Source organism: Caretta caretta, chromosome 1 (genome assembly GCF_965140235.1).
Source record: "Caretta caretta isolate rCarCar2 chromosome 1, rCarCar1.hap1, whole genome shotgun sequence".
NCBI classification, from domain to species: Eukaryota; Metazoa; Chordata; order Testudines; family Cheloniidae; genus Caretta; species Caretta caretta.
This window is the reverse complement of record NC_134206.1, coordinates 92,626,949-92,642,517: the sequence shown is the minus strand read 5'-3', so window position 1 is coordinate 92,642,517 and position 15,569 is coordinate 92,626,949.

Sequence of the window (15,569 nt, the reverse complement as noted above, 5' to 3'; positions counted from 1 at the left end):
TGTAAATCACAGTGAGGCTGCCCTGGCATAGAATCAGGGAGTTGTAATCATCCCCCTGAAGCCTCACTCCTCTCATACTTGAAGGGCCCTATGGCACAGCAAATATTTGCGCCTGCCATATCTATTAGAGTATGACAGGGCTGAAGAAAATTAACTGGAACCAGCATTTAGCATCTGGGTTATATCCTGCATGTAATTGCAAGTTTGCAACTGAAACCAAGACTCTTCTATTTCTCTGCCAGATATGTGATAACGGAGCTTTTAGAAAGTAGAACCAATGCTATGCTTGCCTCAGTTAGAAGTCCTGTCAATCTCTTATTCTGCAGTATATGTTTTCTTTATTCACTAATGTACTATCTTAGCCCGAATTTTGTTTGTTTGTCCAGCCAAGGAATCCATCAAGATAACGGCATTTTAAAATTGCAGATATATAACTGTGATATTTTTGAACCATATATTGAAATGCCATTTATATAATCCACGCAGCTCAACTGCAAACCATTGCACTGACTTCAAGTGAGCTAGAACGATTGCATAAAGAAGGATATACAGGCTTGGACCTTATGCTTGAAGCACCTAAAGATTTGATGGATGGATCCATTACAATCTGTCAGGCTCATGAGTAATGCATAAAAATTCTTGAAGTAAATCAGTGAACCTTGATTTACATATTCTTATCAGTCATAAAGAAGAACTACTGTGTAATAATGGGATGATCAGCCCATAACCACTAAGTTTATGAGCAGGTTTGACATGTTAGATGAAAACATGTACAGTGGTGTATGCTATATTAATATATTAATATTTATTTGAATATGACAATTAATTAAATGGCAAAATATATGCTTTAAAGTTACATGCAGCATATTAAAAACACATATCCAAACTCTGATCTCCATTAAACCTGTTGAATTAATTCAGTTGACATAAATAATTAGGGTCAGTGAGTTAAAACCCAAGGAGGACATTCTGTGTCACAAGAGAGTCTTAGGACTCGTCTATAAGGTGCATTAGTGTGCAACAGGAAGATGTAATTTCTAATGCACATTAGCATGTTACGCACTAACTGGCCCGTAAGGACCCTGCTGGCATGCATTGAAAGTTCTGTAGTGATAGGGAACTTTTAGTGCTTTCCACTAGGGTGCACAAGAGCCAGTTAATACACACTAGAATGTATACATCTGTGGAGCAGACAAGCCTGTAGGCACCTAATTTAAGGCACTGCTGCAAAACCCTCACTCTGCTGCCACTCTGCATTTACACAACAGCATCTGTATTTCTACTCAAAACTACCACTCACAAAGTAATTACATAATACCCAAATCCTACAGATGAATAGAATAACAGTGAATCTATGGTTTGGGTTTATTGTAATTCTATATATGGATTAATGAAAGTAATATACTGTTAGCTTTTGTGTCCTTATTGTATTTTCTCAGACTATAGTTTCAGTATCTAAAATGTAGTTTTACAGACGTCAGCACTTCTCTTTTTAGAGCAGAAAATATGTTCTGAAGCTGGCAATTGTGTTGTACGTTAATTTAGTTCATATAGCCAAAAAGTGGTTGGAACAAAAGTTTTCTTCATCCTTTATTTAATGAAGAGCAAATTGCATTTTGCTTTGCTTTTTTATTGAATTTAATTTAATTTTTGGGTGAATGTGACATGAGCATTTCATATATATATATATATTTTCATATAAAACCAAAAGAATAAGTCCTACATTTTAATGATGAAGGATGTGAGGTACTCTGTGAGAGAGGAAGATGTCTGGGAAGAGATACAGTGAAAAATAAAAAGAGACGTACCATATGTCCATTTATAGGTACAGCTTCTGGATCTTGAGTTTATACTTTACATTCCTTGGAAATATCTCAGAATAGCAAGTGAATAAGTATGGTATTTAAGTAGGTATTTCCAAACAGACTGTAAGAAACAAACAAAAAGCATTTCACCAAAACAAATCACAGAACTGTGGGTGGCACCTACAATAAGTATGAATGTTTAGCAAAATATTTGCCCTTCCAGCAAGTCTTTGAATGTCCTCTTCTTCTTCAATTAATCTGGGGGGCTGGAGGGCTGGCATTTCTAACAGCTTTGGATCTACCCTTTCCTTAATACAAGAGTTTGTCAGGGAAAATTTGAGAAATTCTATCAGTGTATGGTAACTTCCCTTTTCCCAAAACTGTCATAGGAGCCATTTAAAGATGTGGACAATACCTTGAAGGAAGTATTGTGCAATAAAAGCAGGACCACCTTTTGTAAACGCAGTTAACTGATTAAACAGAAATTAACAATGTGCCTTTTGTTTTATGTGCATCTTCAGAAAAGAGATAAATATGGTTTTATGCATCGATATTGCATCGGGATCAGCTGGTGCAGAATTCTGCACCTATGTGGAGTCCCATTGACTTTGGTTGGATTTCACACAAGCCTACCCATCTGCCATGTAGGTCCCATTGTATGATTGGAGTGTGTTAACATGCTACGTTCAAATTTTAAACCAATAAAATAGAAAAAGAAAGAGATGATGTGGTGACATGCACTCAGAGTGTTCAGGAGGCAAGAAGAAAAACAAGCAACCATGTATGAAACCTGAAGTTCCCATAATGTTTTAAGCACTGATCACAAAAAAAGGTCCAGGCACTTTATAATATAACATACTCATTATTTGTAATAAGCATAGGTACTGGAACAGTTTGTGGGGGTGCAGAGAGCCATTGAACAAAACTGTAAACCCTGGAAATAATGGAAACCACTTCAAACTCTAGGGGGTGCTGCTGCTCCCCCAACACCCCTAGTTCCAGCCCCTATGGGAATAAGGTCCCTTGTTTAATGAATCAAGCAGCACAAGTAGGAAAATAAATGTTCTCTTGATAATCTGTACTTTGATTTTAGGATATATAATGTCTTCACAGTGACTTTAATAGGTGTGAACCCCAAGGGTGTACATTACAAGGTAAGCCTGGGCTAAGACTCAGGCTTAAGCCCAAACCCCTCTTCTGTCTACAAACATATTTCTCAGATGCCGACTTTGACCTACAGTCCTAGGTCCTGTGGGGATGCAGGCTTCAAGCACAAGTCAAGCCTGGACCTTGGTTTCAAGCCCTTTGCAGTGTAGATGCAACACCCCAGACCCTGGTTCTGTGAGTCTGCCAAAAGTATCGCACAATCACATGGGCCAGTTTCCTTTGTCCTTTCTATCACAAATCTCTCCAGTCCTAGGGAAAATGGCAGCACCCACCCTCAGCAGCTCAGGGAGTCAGTATTTAACCCTTCCATTGTCTTCTGACCACTGAGCTGCAAACACATCAGCAGAGATGTTCTGTGTTTGCAGTGGAGATTAATCAGAAGTAGACTTTTGCAAAATGAGCTGCTTCATGGCCACAGTAGAACAGCCAGATTTTGCTAAATCTCTGGTGCAAGGTTTCCAAATAGTTGATTTCAGTAGGAGTACCAAGAATGACCATGCATACAAGGAAATACTGAAGACACTGGCAGCATTGCAAATTTACTGGACCAGTGACCAGTGCAGATGTAACCCGACAGACTGCAGTTGGCGGCAAGTGGAACTGAACCGAGGATCTCTGGAGCTTAGTGCATAAGCCTCTACCATACAAGCTAAAAACCAACTCACTGTTAGCTAAGGCTGTAGATCAGACTCATTTAATTCTCTCTAAGTGGTCTTGGTGCCACTAGATCTAGATGGGACAGAACACCACACCCAGAAGGAAAGGACTAAGTGGCTCAAGACTGAGAATGGAAAAACCAGAGACCAGAATTGCATATTGGGAACCTTGCCGACATTATGCCCATTTTCTGAGGAGTTTGACCAGGTGCTGGGCACTGTGCTGAACATGGAGCCAACGGTGATGCTCCTGACGATCCTGAATGACGCCCTGCAGGCGCCAGAATACACCATGTGGACTGATGTGAGCCAGCAGCAGGCATCAAGTAAGGACAGTAAAATGATGCTGTTGGTGAAACAGGTCTCCGAAGAAGCTTTGCAGCAGGAACCATATTTGGAGGAGTTGTCTGATGCCCTACCTGAGGAATAGCCCACCTCAGAGCCTGCAGCAGTTAAGGAAGGTACAGAAACTACCCCAGAGCCTGCTAAGTTTCCATTTCCACTTTAGTGTTTATTAATGTAGAAATGGGAGGGATTATCATTCTATGAACCAATGAAAAAGTTATTAGACGCCCCACCTAGTAGTGTGTATCTGCTAATGGTGGATTCTATGCCAGCAGCTTGATTTCTCTCCTCCCACCCTTCACCACATGAAGTTAGAAATGGTGATCAGGAAATGAAAACAGTAAAAATGTCTTGAAAGTGATTTTTTTACAGGAAATGTACAGATTTTTGCTAGGATATTCCTGGTTTCTAAAAAATAATAACCTTACACAACCATGCCTGTATGTATATGTAACCCCCAAGGAAGTTACCTAGATTCCTGGGGCTCTGTCTGCTGATAGCTCAGGGAGAGGCACACTGTCCCTGGTAGGAAGGGGGAGCCAAGACAGACTCAGAGTCCGCCCAGCAACCAATAGTGAGTGAGATGCCCCTCCAAGGGAGTTCAGGAAAGGGAAGAAGCCATTTTTGAGTCAGTCTGGAGCCAGCCAGGGCAAGGGCAGGACTAGCTGTGTGGGGAGCTGGTGAGTACCAGGCATTCATGCAGGGTTCCTCCTGAAAACTGGCATCTAGGGACCTGAAAGCAAGATCCATCCGCTAGGCTTTTCCTTCTCCACTGATGATTCCCAGTTTGTAGAGTTTTGCTGGGAAACTTCCCTAAACAGGCTGAGTTAGCTGTCCAGCTCCCTAAGTGAGACCAGTCACCACATGGTCAGCTCTGCTCTATCTGCTAGTTCAGGGCTGCTGCCTGCTGTGAGTGTGTCTGGACACTGGGATAGGAGACTACAGTATGGATTTTAGTACAGTTGTGTAACCCACACCTTGAGCCCTGCACCCCTTTGTGGTGAGGGGAAATCCTGGGGCCGAAGCAGCCTGATTCCTGCCTGAGGAGGATCCCTGCCAGCAGAGATCAGCACCTCTGCAATGACTGAGGAGTCCAGAATCACCTCTGAACCTGAGGATTATTCATGTAGTTTGTGAGTGCACCATCTTTTAGTTAGTCAGTCAGGGAATTTGTTTTGGGGACCCCCTACTCCCTGAACTGTGTCCTCAAGCCAGAGAGAAGGGTTTCGGGATTTTATAACCTGCTGCATATTAAACCTGTGAAGGGATTACCACCTTCTCCCAGTTGTGAGTCCTTTGGGCTGTACTGAACCCAGTCAGCCACACTGCTAAACCACTGCAGAGAAGAATTTTGTGGTCATAGGTCATCAAGGACCACAACAAAATACACGTACCAATGGGCAGTAATCTTACTTTTGCTACATCAGGTCCCATGACTGGGGAAAATCACGGGTATTATCAGCGTGGGCATCGGTGACCCTAAAAATAGTGTTTTACCCTGTTATGTATATTTGTCTCCTGTTTAATATAATTATTGTGTTGAATATATTGTATGTGTTTGTGTTATTTCTTGGAAGTCTCCAACTATCTGGCAAGTAAGTGGGGATTACCCTGTGGTTAGAGTTTTCCTCCCAAGCTGCCCTGGTGACACGGCCAGGAAGGAGCGAGGGGGGGGTGGAGGCACTGCCAAATAAATTCATAGGAAAAAATAAAGAAGATATACTCTGCTCAGTGGGTGGCAGGATCCAGAAGAACCCAGACCTGTCCATCAAAACCTGTAAGCAGATTGGCATTAAAGAACGTAACCAGGTGGAGAGGGGGCACTACATATATAATCACGCAACGGTGAAACAAACCACCTGGAAACAGTGAAATGTGGTAGTGGGGAGGGAGGTGGAAATGTGTTCCATTCAGAAATCTAGTCCATTTCAGGTAAAGGTATCCATGCAGTTCATAGGTTACAAAATAATTTGTCCCAGATTTGACTGGGGATTGAAATTTTGTCCACAAATGTGTTGGCAGGGAGAGAAGATTAGGAGGATGGCTGTGGAGTTCTATGTGTTTACATGCAACCATAACAAGCTGAACCAAGTAGAAGCTGGTACATCATCCTGTTTATTCCTTCAGGAATTCTGACCTAATCCTGGGAGCTGATAGCTGAAAACTTTTCCTGAAGAAGGAACTCCAGATAAGTAGTCACATTTGGGGGAAGTGAGTGTTTTCCACCAACACATCAGTAGCTGACCACCCCAGTGCTCTCATACATGTGTTGCTCAGTCACTATATATTTGAATATTTAGGCTGCATTTATTGCAGGTTTCCACTAACAGCTTGGAATAAAATCTACCTTTGCCAATCAAGTGCCACAAGAACTGTTATGTCCTCCAAAATGTGAAAGGCCTGAAATGATGGACAAATCTTTTGTCGCAAGGTCACTGACAAGCCCCCTCCTCCCCCGCCCACCAGGTAATTCTGCAATTTTCATGGGGGAGAAAAGCAGCCTGGAATTTTAAACTAACCATTGTCTCTGCATTTCTTTCACTGCGATTAACCAGGCTGTGTCCAGGGAGCTTCTGTGGTCTGAAGCATCCCCCTCACAAATACTGAAGTTCAGTTTGGAAAAGTAACATTTTATGTGCTTAAAAGTCCACAAGGATTTTTCTTTGTCTCTGTGTCTTGTCCTGTTCAAGACCCCTTGACCTCTACTGGCTGCAGTACCTCCACATCTCACTCACATTGCAGCAGAAGCCTGGGCAAATGTACCTTCATGGACTGCTCAAGGAGACAGCATTCCTGTCAGGAACTTACAATGGAAGTTGTGGAGAGGGCTGACAAGCAGGTCCAGTACCAACGATACAGGGACTTACAGCTAGAGGAAAGACGTGGAGAGAGGTGAGAGGAAAGGCTCGGGCTGGCTGCACAGCTTGAGGACAGGGTTTCAGTGCAGCAGCAGGCACATGCTTTACAGTTTGTGGAAAGGGAACAGCTGCCAAAGGATGAGGACAAAGCTCAGCAGAAAGAACTGTTTTAGCTGCTGATATTCCTAATTGCTGAAAGAGTACGAACTCCTGCTGCATCACCCATACCACAATCTCAGCCCCTTGTGCGGTCCCCTGTGATGCAGTCCAGAAACAGCCTGGACAACTCCATGGCTCGGTGGCCTAAGCAATCAGGATCCATAGCAACTGAGCAAGATCATTTTGCCCTATGCAGTCCTCCATATTGATCCGTGCCCCACAGATACTTCCTCTCCTATCCCCCTGTGCCAAGTGCGCCGCAAATGGGAAAAGAATGGAACGGAGAATGAGGGCCCATGCAATGGGTTCTATCTTACCTGTTTTCGCTTGTTGATGAACATTTTTGTTTGACTGTTTTTGTTTTTTGTTTTGTCGGTTCTGTTGCTACTGGTGTTTTGGTGTGGTAATGGCAGCTGTCCTGGCTGGCAATGGGTTAATGTTGTAGTTTTCTAATGCATGTTTATAAATAAAGCTTTTAATTTTCATCATATCATACAATAAAAGAAGGATAAACACATAATCAGGGATCCTTAGGAATTACTATGTAAACACTAATCCATAATTCAATCATTCTGTTACATTACTGTTTACATTAGATACAGCCACTTGGAATGCAGGTTACTGGGCTAGATGGACCACTGGTCTAATCCAGTATGAGCATTCTAATGTTCTTAATTCAGACTTTGAATGACCCTCCCCCCACACATCCCCTATTTGATAAGTGATCAGGTCATTCATAAATACCCACGCTACCGCAAGCACTGAAACCCTCCTAAACCCTCCTAAATCAATGAGACCTTCCCCTTGCTCCCAAACACATTCATAAATTTACTATTCTCCCTCTTCCATTAGGCACTCCAAGTTCACAATTTGAGAGCACAAAGCATCTCTGACTTCTGTTACCTGGAGGCATCCAGCTCCAGTTATGATAGGTGCACTTTCTGGCTGAGTGTACTGATTCAGTGGCCCATCACTGTGATATGTCCATTCAGGAGCGAAAGGCTCACCTCTGACTTCACAGAGATTTTGAACAGCACAGCAAACCACAGTAATGTGGACAGCACAAATGACACTGTTGTGCAAACTGGCCTGTAGACATTTCCGTTGAGATTTCAATCTGTCAAAAGCACATTGAACAACCTGAGAGTGTAATTAAATCATCTTTTGCTAGGTCATCTGCAATCAGGGTATGATTTCATAAGCCAGGGCAAAAGATGGTATGTGGGGTCCCCTAGAATAACAGTGGAGATGTTAACTCTGTTTATGACAATGTAATTTGGTGGGAATATTGTCCCAGCCTGTCCATGAATATAGATCCTTGATCAGCAAAAAACCCTATCATTCTGAACTTTTCCAGTGCAACCTACATTGACATTTATAAAACAACAACTGTGGTCCACAAGGACCTTCATAACAGTGGAGTAGTACCCTTTGAGGTTTATGTACTCATGTGCTACTTAAGGAGGGCAAACTTTGGGCATATGAGTCCCATCAATGGCTCCAGTGCAGTTTGGAAACTCCATTCTCCCAAAGTCACTAGTAGTTTTATGAATATCTTTTATTGCCCGCCCCTTTGGGCTAAACCACACACGTGATTGATTGCCTCAGAAACATCCACCACCATTTTATCCACAGTCAAATTTCCAATACTAATTGGTTGGCAATGGACCTGTATCAGTCTGGGGTAGCCAGCTTGCAGAAAGATATAGCAACCCGCTTTTGAAGAAGCAACGCCACTGTCATGCATGGAGTCTGGGCTATGGTTGATTTCACTCAGATCTGCATACTGCAGTGTGGATCTCAGAGCGGTGGAAGCCAAGGTTAGGAAATTCTTAATGTATGATTAACAATCAATGCAGACATTCAAGCCCTGGGTTCTATTATCCAGGGTCTCTGACTTGAGTCCCAGTAACCGTGGGCTTACATTGCAGTATAGATAACCCTAAGATTCTTACCACAGTCTATTGTTAAGTACAATTAAGAATTAACAGTGTCCAGTGTGTGTGTACACTATAAAAAGAAAATAATTGCTCAGATAGATTCTTCAGCTTGGCATAGGCGCTGTGTACCAGTGTAAGATTCATGTTATGTATGGCATGATCAATAACAGTTTGGCTTACTCAGTGACTCATGAGTAACTTACTTATGGCTGTCATCTGCAAGACTTTTAGAAACAACCTGAATCACATCACATTTATGCAGCTGTTTCGTCAACTGACAACGAGAGCATAACATCTTTTTATAGCTCATTGAATGCCAATTTTCTGTAATTTTCTACATGCCAGGCATTGTTTCTTCACTAGTATTATATAATGTCTATAAATAACACAAAATGGAATATTTTGTGACATTTATGAATAAAATTGATCTTCTTTAGTTACAGACTTTTGGGAGGGGGGAGGTCCATTACTATGCACTACTCTTTTACTCCAGTATTTGCTACATTCTTTGGGGGTTTTTCAGCAAATTGATACGGAAGCAGAAAGAGATCTGATTTCTTTCTATCTTTCCTTTTTTCCCCCTTCTTTAGGGATTATTAGTGTTTGTGTAAAGTGCTAATCTGATAATCCTACAGAGTGAAAGTAGCAGAAGTCTAAACTTTGTCATGCTGCCCTCTTCTGTACATGTGACTCAGACCTAACTTAGAAGGAACAAAAAATGTTCAATCTCCATGTCCATTCAAATCCTTGATTTCACTGAAAGAGTCAAAAAGACTCAGTTTTGCAGTTGTTGTATGACCACTGTTCCTTTTAGTAACTGGATTGAGACCACTATGTTACGTAATGTATGGCAATTTAAGTCTTTACTAAGCTGAACTTGCTTCTAATTGAAAAGGAGGACTTGTGGCACCTTAGAGACTAACAAATTTATTTGAGCATAAGCTTTCGTGAGCTACAGTTCACTTATGAAAGGTTCCTTATTCCGTTAAGTTTCTTCCTACAACAGATTGATGATCTGTTGCTAGGTAATTCTAAAACAAATTATTCTGATACTTTATTCAATAGTTTGATATAAAGTTTTCCCTGTGAATAAAAATCTCCTACATGAAGATAGATGTATATACATTTTATCTAATTAGGAATTTTTTTCGTATCTCTGAAATGTAGGTAATAAAGGACCAGAGGGAAAAGCTTCCTTTTAAATGTTCAGAAATTCTTCTTCTAAGCTGTACATGTATTAATAAATAGTATTTGAGTGTTTTCCTTATGGCTTCTTGTGGTGGTGTGGAGAACGCACACATTAAATCTTTTACACACTAAGCAATTTTAAATAATAAGATAAAGGGCCACATCAAAGGGATGTGGTCTGCAGAAGAGAAGATTGAGGAGGATTTGATAGCGGCCTTCAGCTACCTGAAGGGGGGGTTCCAAAGGGGATTGAGCTAGGCTGTTCTCAGTGGTGGCAGATGACAGAACAAGGAGCAATGATCCCAAGCTGCAGTTGGGGAGGTTGTAGGTTGGATATTAAGAAAAACTATTTCACTAGGAGAGCGTGAAGCACTGGAATGGATTACCTAGGGAGGTGGTAGAATCTCCATCCTTAGAGGTTTAAAGGCCTACCTTGACAAAGCCCTGGTTGGGATGATTTAGTTGGTGTTGGTCCTGCTTTGAGCAGGGGGTTGGACTAGATGACCTCCTGAGGTCTCTTCCAACCCTAATCTTCTATGATTCTATGAGTCTATGATCTCAAAATTAAATTAAGGAAAATAAAGATGCAAGCCTAAATCCTAAAGCAGCGTAAATTACAGCCGCTTCTACTAATAACCTAGTCTACTTAGCTAGTCTCCCCTAGAGCTATTTACACACACTTTAGACATGTAAATGGGTTGAAATTAATGTAATTTACACATCAGGGTGCTGGAAAAAATTCTAAAATGATGCAAATGAAAATAGCTGTCACTCTTTAAAACACACCATCTTTCTCATCAGGGCTAGATTAAGGCATTTTGTGATCCTGCTGTCTGGTTCCTTATTGAGGTGGTAGCAACAGCCCCTCCATTAGCATAATGGGCTAGTGGGAGTTCTTTGAGCAGGCTGGTGCCTCTGCCCTACTCAAGCCAGTGCTCCCTGTCTATACTGCACTATAAACCCATGGTTTGAATTCAGGCTCAAGACTAAAATTCCCTTCCATCTATACACAAATCACACTAATCCAGGGCTTGGACCCAGGGTCCAGGACCACATAGTGCTGAGTTCAAGCCCTGCAGTGTAGATGCAGCCTCTCTGGACTCATGCTCTGGGAGTCCACTAAAAGTATCCCACAATCCCACAGGCCAACTTTCTCTGTTAAGTTTGATGGACAATCAATTTTTCCCACATTGCACCATGAACAAAGGGCTAGAGCTGCTACATTTTGGGAGGGTACTTGTAGGTCTGAGATATGGGTGGTTGGACTTTGGCTTGCTTAAAGCAGCAAAGACACTGGAATCCCCAGGTTTGAAACCTGGGGTCAACTACTCCTAAAGTGGGGTTACAGATGAGTGTAGATGCTCTCAAGCCCTAGGTTAACAAACTAAGCTGCTAACTCAAGTTCTACTAACCCTTGGCTTACCACAAGTCTTAAAATGGGCTTATCTCCATCCCAAAGAAGGAAAGATTCAGTCCCCAACTGAGCAGAGAACTGTGTGTACATAATAGAGGCCGCTGATGACACCATTTCAGCAGAGTATCCTCATAATTTTACTAGTATGGAAAAGTCCACTTTTTCATTACGAAAAAGTTTATTGCAATGAAGTGTCACTGTAAGAGGAATGAAAGTGTTTGCCATTTTTCTTTTTAAAGTCCTTAATTAAAAGATATTTGCAGTTTGTCTTAAAAAAAACAGATGTACATTTAAAAGAAATTGAAACTGATAGTTTTGAAATTCTTGATTTAAGAACATAAGAATGGCCATTCTGGCTCAGATCAGTGGTCCACCTAGCTCAGTATTCTGTCTTATGATAATGGCCAATGCCAGATGCTTCAGAGGGAACACACAGATTATTTTGTGATCCACCCTCTGTTATCCAGTCCTACATTCTAGCAATCATAGAATCATAGAATATCAGGGTTGGAAGGGACCTCAGGAGGTCATCTATACAACCCCCTGCTCAAAGCAGGACCGATCCCCAACTAAATCATCCCAGCCAGGGCTTTGTCAAGCCTGACCTTAAAAACTTCTAAGGAAGGCGATTCCACCATTTCCCTAGGTAACACATTCCAGTGCTTCACCAGCTTCCTAGTGAAAAAGTTGTTCCTAATATCAAACCTAAACCTCCCCCACTTCAACTTGAGAACATTACTCCTTGTTCTGTCATCTGCTACCACTGAGAACAGTCTAGATCCATCCTCATTCTTCTCTTCCGCAGACTAAACAATCCCAGTTCCCTCAGCGTCTCCTCATAAGTCATGTGTTCCAGTCCCCTAATCATTTTTGTTGCCCTCCGATGGATGTTTTCCAATTTTTCCACATCCTTCTTGTAGTGTGAGGCCAAAAATTGGACACAGTACTCCAGATGAGGCCTCACCAATGTCAAATAGAGGGGATCGATCACGTCCCTCGATCTGCTGACAATGCCCCTACTTATACAGCCCCAAAATGCTGTTAGCCTTCTTCAGGATATCCAGAACATGGGGTTGCATCCCTGACTATCTTGGCTAATAGCCATTCATGGACCTATCACCCATGAACTTATCTAATTATTTTTTGATCCCAGTTGAACTTCTGGCCTTCATATCCCCTGGCAACAACTTTCACAGGCTGACTGTGCATTGTGTGAAGAAATATTCCTTTTGTTTGTTTTAAACCTGCTGCTTATTACTTTTATGGTTGTCCCCTGATTCTTGTGTTATGTGAAGGGGTAAGTAATACTTCCTTATTCACTTTCACCATACCATTAATTATTTTATAGACTTCTGTCATATCCCCACTCAGTCATCTCTTCTCCAAACTGAACTGGCCCAGTCTTTTTAATCTCTCCATATACCTAATAATTTTTGTTGTCCTTCTCTGTACCAATACCAGGCAAATTGGTACCAGGCATACCAGGCATTTATATAGTGGCATTATGATATTTTCTGTCTTATTATCTATCCCTTTCCTAATGGTTCCTAACATTCTGTTAGCTTTGTTGACTGCTGCTGCATATTGAACAGATGCTTTCAGAGAACTATCCACGACTCCGAGATTTCTTTATTGCATAGTAATGGCTAATTTAGACCCCATCATTTTGCATATATAGTTAAGATTCTGTTTTCCAATGTGCATTACTTTGCATTTATCAACTTTTAATTTCATCTGCCATTTTGTTGACCAGTGTTGCAGTTTTGTGAGATCCCTCTGTAACGCTTCACAGTTTGTTTTGGACTTAACTATCATTTGCAAACTTTGCCAACTTACCAGTTACACCTTTTTGCAGATCATTTATTAATATGTTAACTAGCACTGTTCCAGTATAGGTGGGAACCCTGTTATTTATCTCTCTCCATTGTGAAGATTGATAATTTATTCCTACCCTCTTTTAACCAGTTATTGATCCAGGAGAGGATCTTCCCTCTTATCCCATGACTGCTTACTTTTCATAAGGGCCTTTGTGAGGGACCTTGTCAAAGGCTTTCTGAAAGTCAAAGTCTACGGTATCCACTGGATCATCCTTTACCACATGTTTGTTGACCTCCTCAAGGAATTCTAATAGATTGGTGAGGCATGATTTACCTTTACAAAAGCCATGTTCACTCTTCCCCAACAAATCGTGTTAATCTATGTGTCTGACAGGAGAGATTCCAGAGGACTGGAAAAGGATAAATATAAAGCCAATCTACAAAAAGGGAAATAAGGACAACCCGGGGAATTACAGTACAGTCCATTTAACTTTAGTACCGGGAAAAATAATGGAGCAAATAAGTAAGCAATAAATTTCCAAATACCTAGAAGATAATAAGATGTAAAGTAACAGTCAGCATGGATTGTCAAGAACAAATCATATCAAACCAACCTTCTAGCTTTCTTTGGAGAACAAGTATTGAGGATAGGGGAGAAGCAGTAGTTGTGGCGTATCTTGATTTTAAGAGGGCTTTGGATACTGTCTTTCATGACCTTCTCATAAACAAACTAGGGAAATACATCCTAGATGGAACTACTATAAGGTGGGTGCATAACTGGTTGGAAAGCCATTCCCAGAGAGTAGTTATAAGTAGCTCACAGTCAAGCTGGAAGGGCAAAAGAAAGCAAACATCATTCCGGGATGTATTAAAAAGCGCATTAAAAGCAAGACACAAGAAGTAATTATTTCGCTGTACTCCATGCTGATTAGACCTCAGCTGGAGTATTGTGTCCAGTTCTGGGTACTACATTTCAGGAAAGATGTGGAAAAAAATAGAGAAAGTCAAGAGAAGAGCAACAAAAATGATTAAAAATCTAAAAAAAACCATGGCCTGTGAGGGAAGATTGAAAAATTGGGGTTGTTTAGTCTGGAGAAGAGAAGAGTGAGAGAGGACACAATAACAGTTTTCCAGTACATAAAAGGTTGTTACAAGGAGGAGGCAGGTAAATTGTTCTCCTTAACCTCTGAGGATAGGACAAGAAGCCATGGGCTTAAATTAAATCATGAGGAGTTTAGGTTGGACATTAGGAAAAACTTCCTACCTGTCAGGGCAATTAAGCATTGGAATAAATTGTCTAGGGAGGTTGTTGGAATTTTTGTCATTGGAGATTTTTAAAAGCTGGTTACATAAACACCAGTCAGGTATTTAGATAATACTTAGTCCTGCCATAACTGAAGGGGACTGGACTAGATGACCTCTCGAGTTCCCTTCCAGTTCTGTGATTCTGTGATAATTCTGTTCTTCACTATAGTTTCAACCAATTTGCCTGGTATTGAAGTTAGGCTTACCGGCCTCTAATTACCAGGATCACTTCTGGATTATTTTTTTAAAAAAAAGGTGTCATATTAGCTATCCTCCAGTTATCTGGCACAGAGACTGATTTAAGCAATAGGTTACATACCACCTCTAGTAGTTCTCCAATTTCATATTTGAGTTCCTTCAGAACTCTTGGATTAATATAATCTCATCCTGATGATTTATAACCATTCAAGTTATCAATTTGTTCTAAAACCTCCTGTATTGACACATCAGTCCAGGACAGTTCCTCGGACATGTCACCTAAAAAGAATGGCTCAGTTGTGGGAATCTCTGTTACGTCCTCTACAGTGAAAGCCAATGCAAAGGATTCATAGACTCGTAGACTGAAAGGTCAGAAGGGACTGTTATGATAATCTAGTCTGATTTCCTGCACATTGCAGGCAGCAGAACCTTGCCCATGTATTCCTGTATTAGACCCATAACCTCTGTCTGAGTTACTGAAGCTCTCAAATTATGATTTAAAGACTTAAAGTTAAAAGAGAGTCAGCCATGTACACTAGTTTAAACCTGCAAGTGACCCATGCCCCACGCTGCAGAGGAAGGCGAAAAACCCCTAGGCTCTCTTCCAATCTGACCTGGGGGAAAATTCCTTCCTGATCCCAAATGTGTCAATATTGTGGAACCTGAGCATGTGGATAATTTGTTCATTTTCTCCACAGTAGCCTTGATCACAAGCCA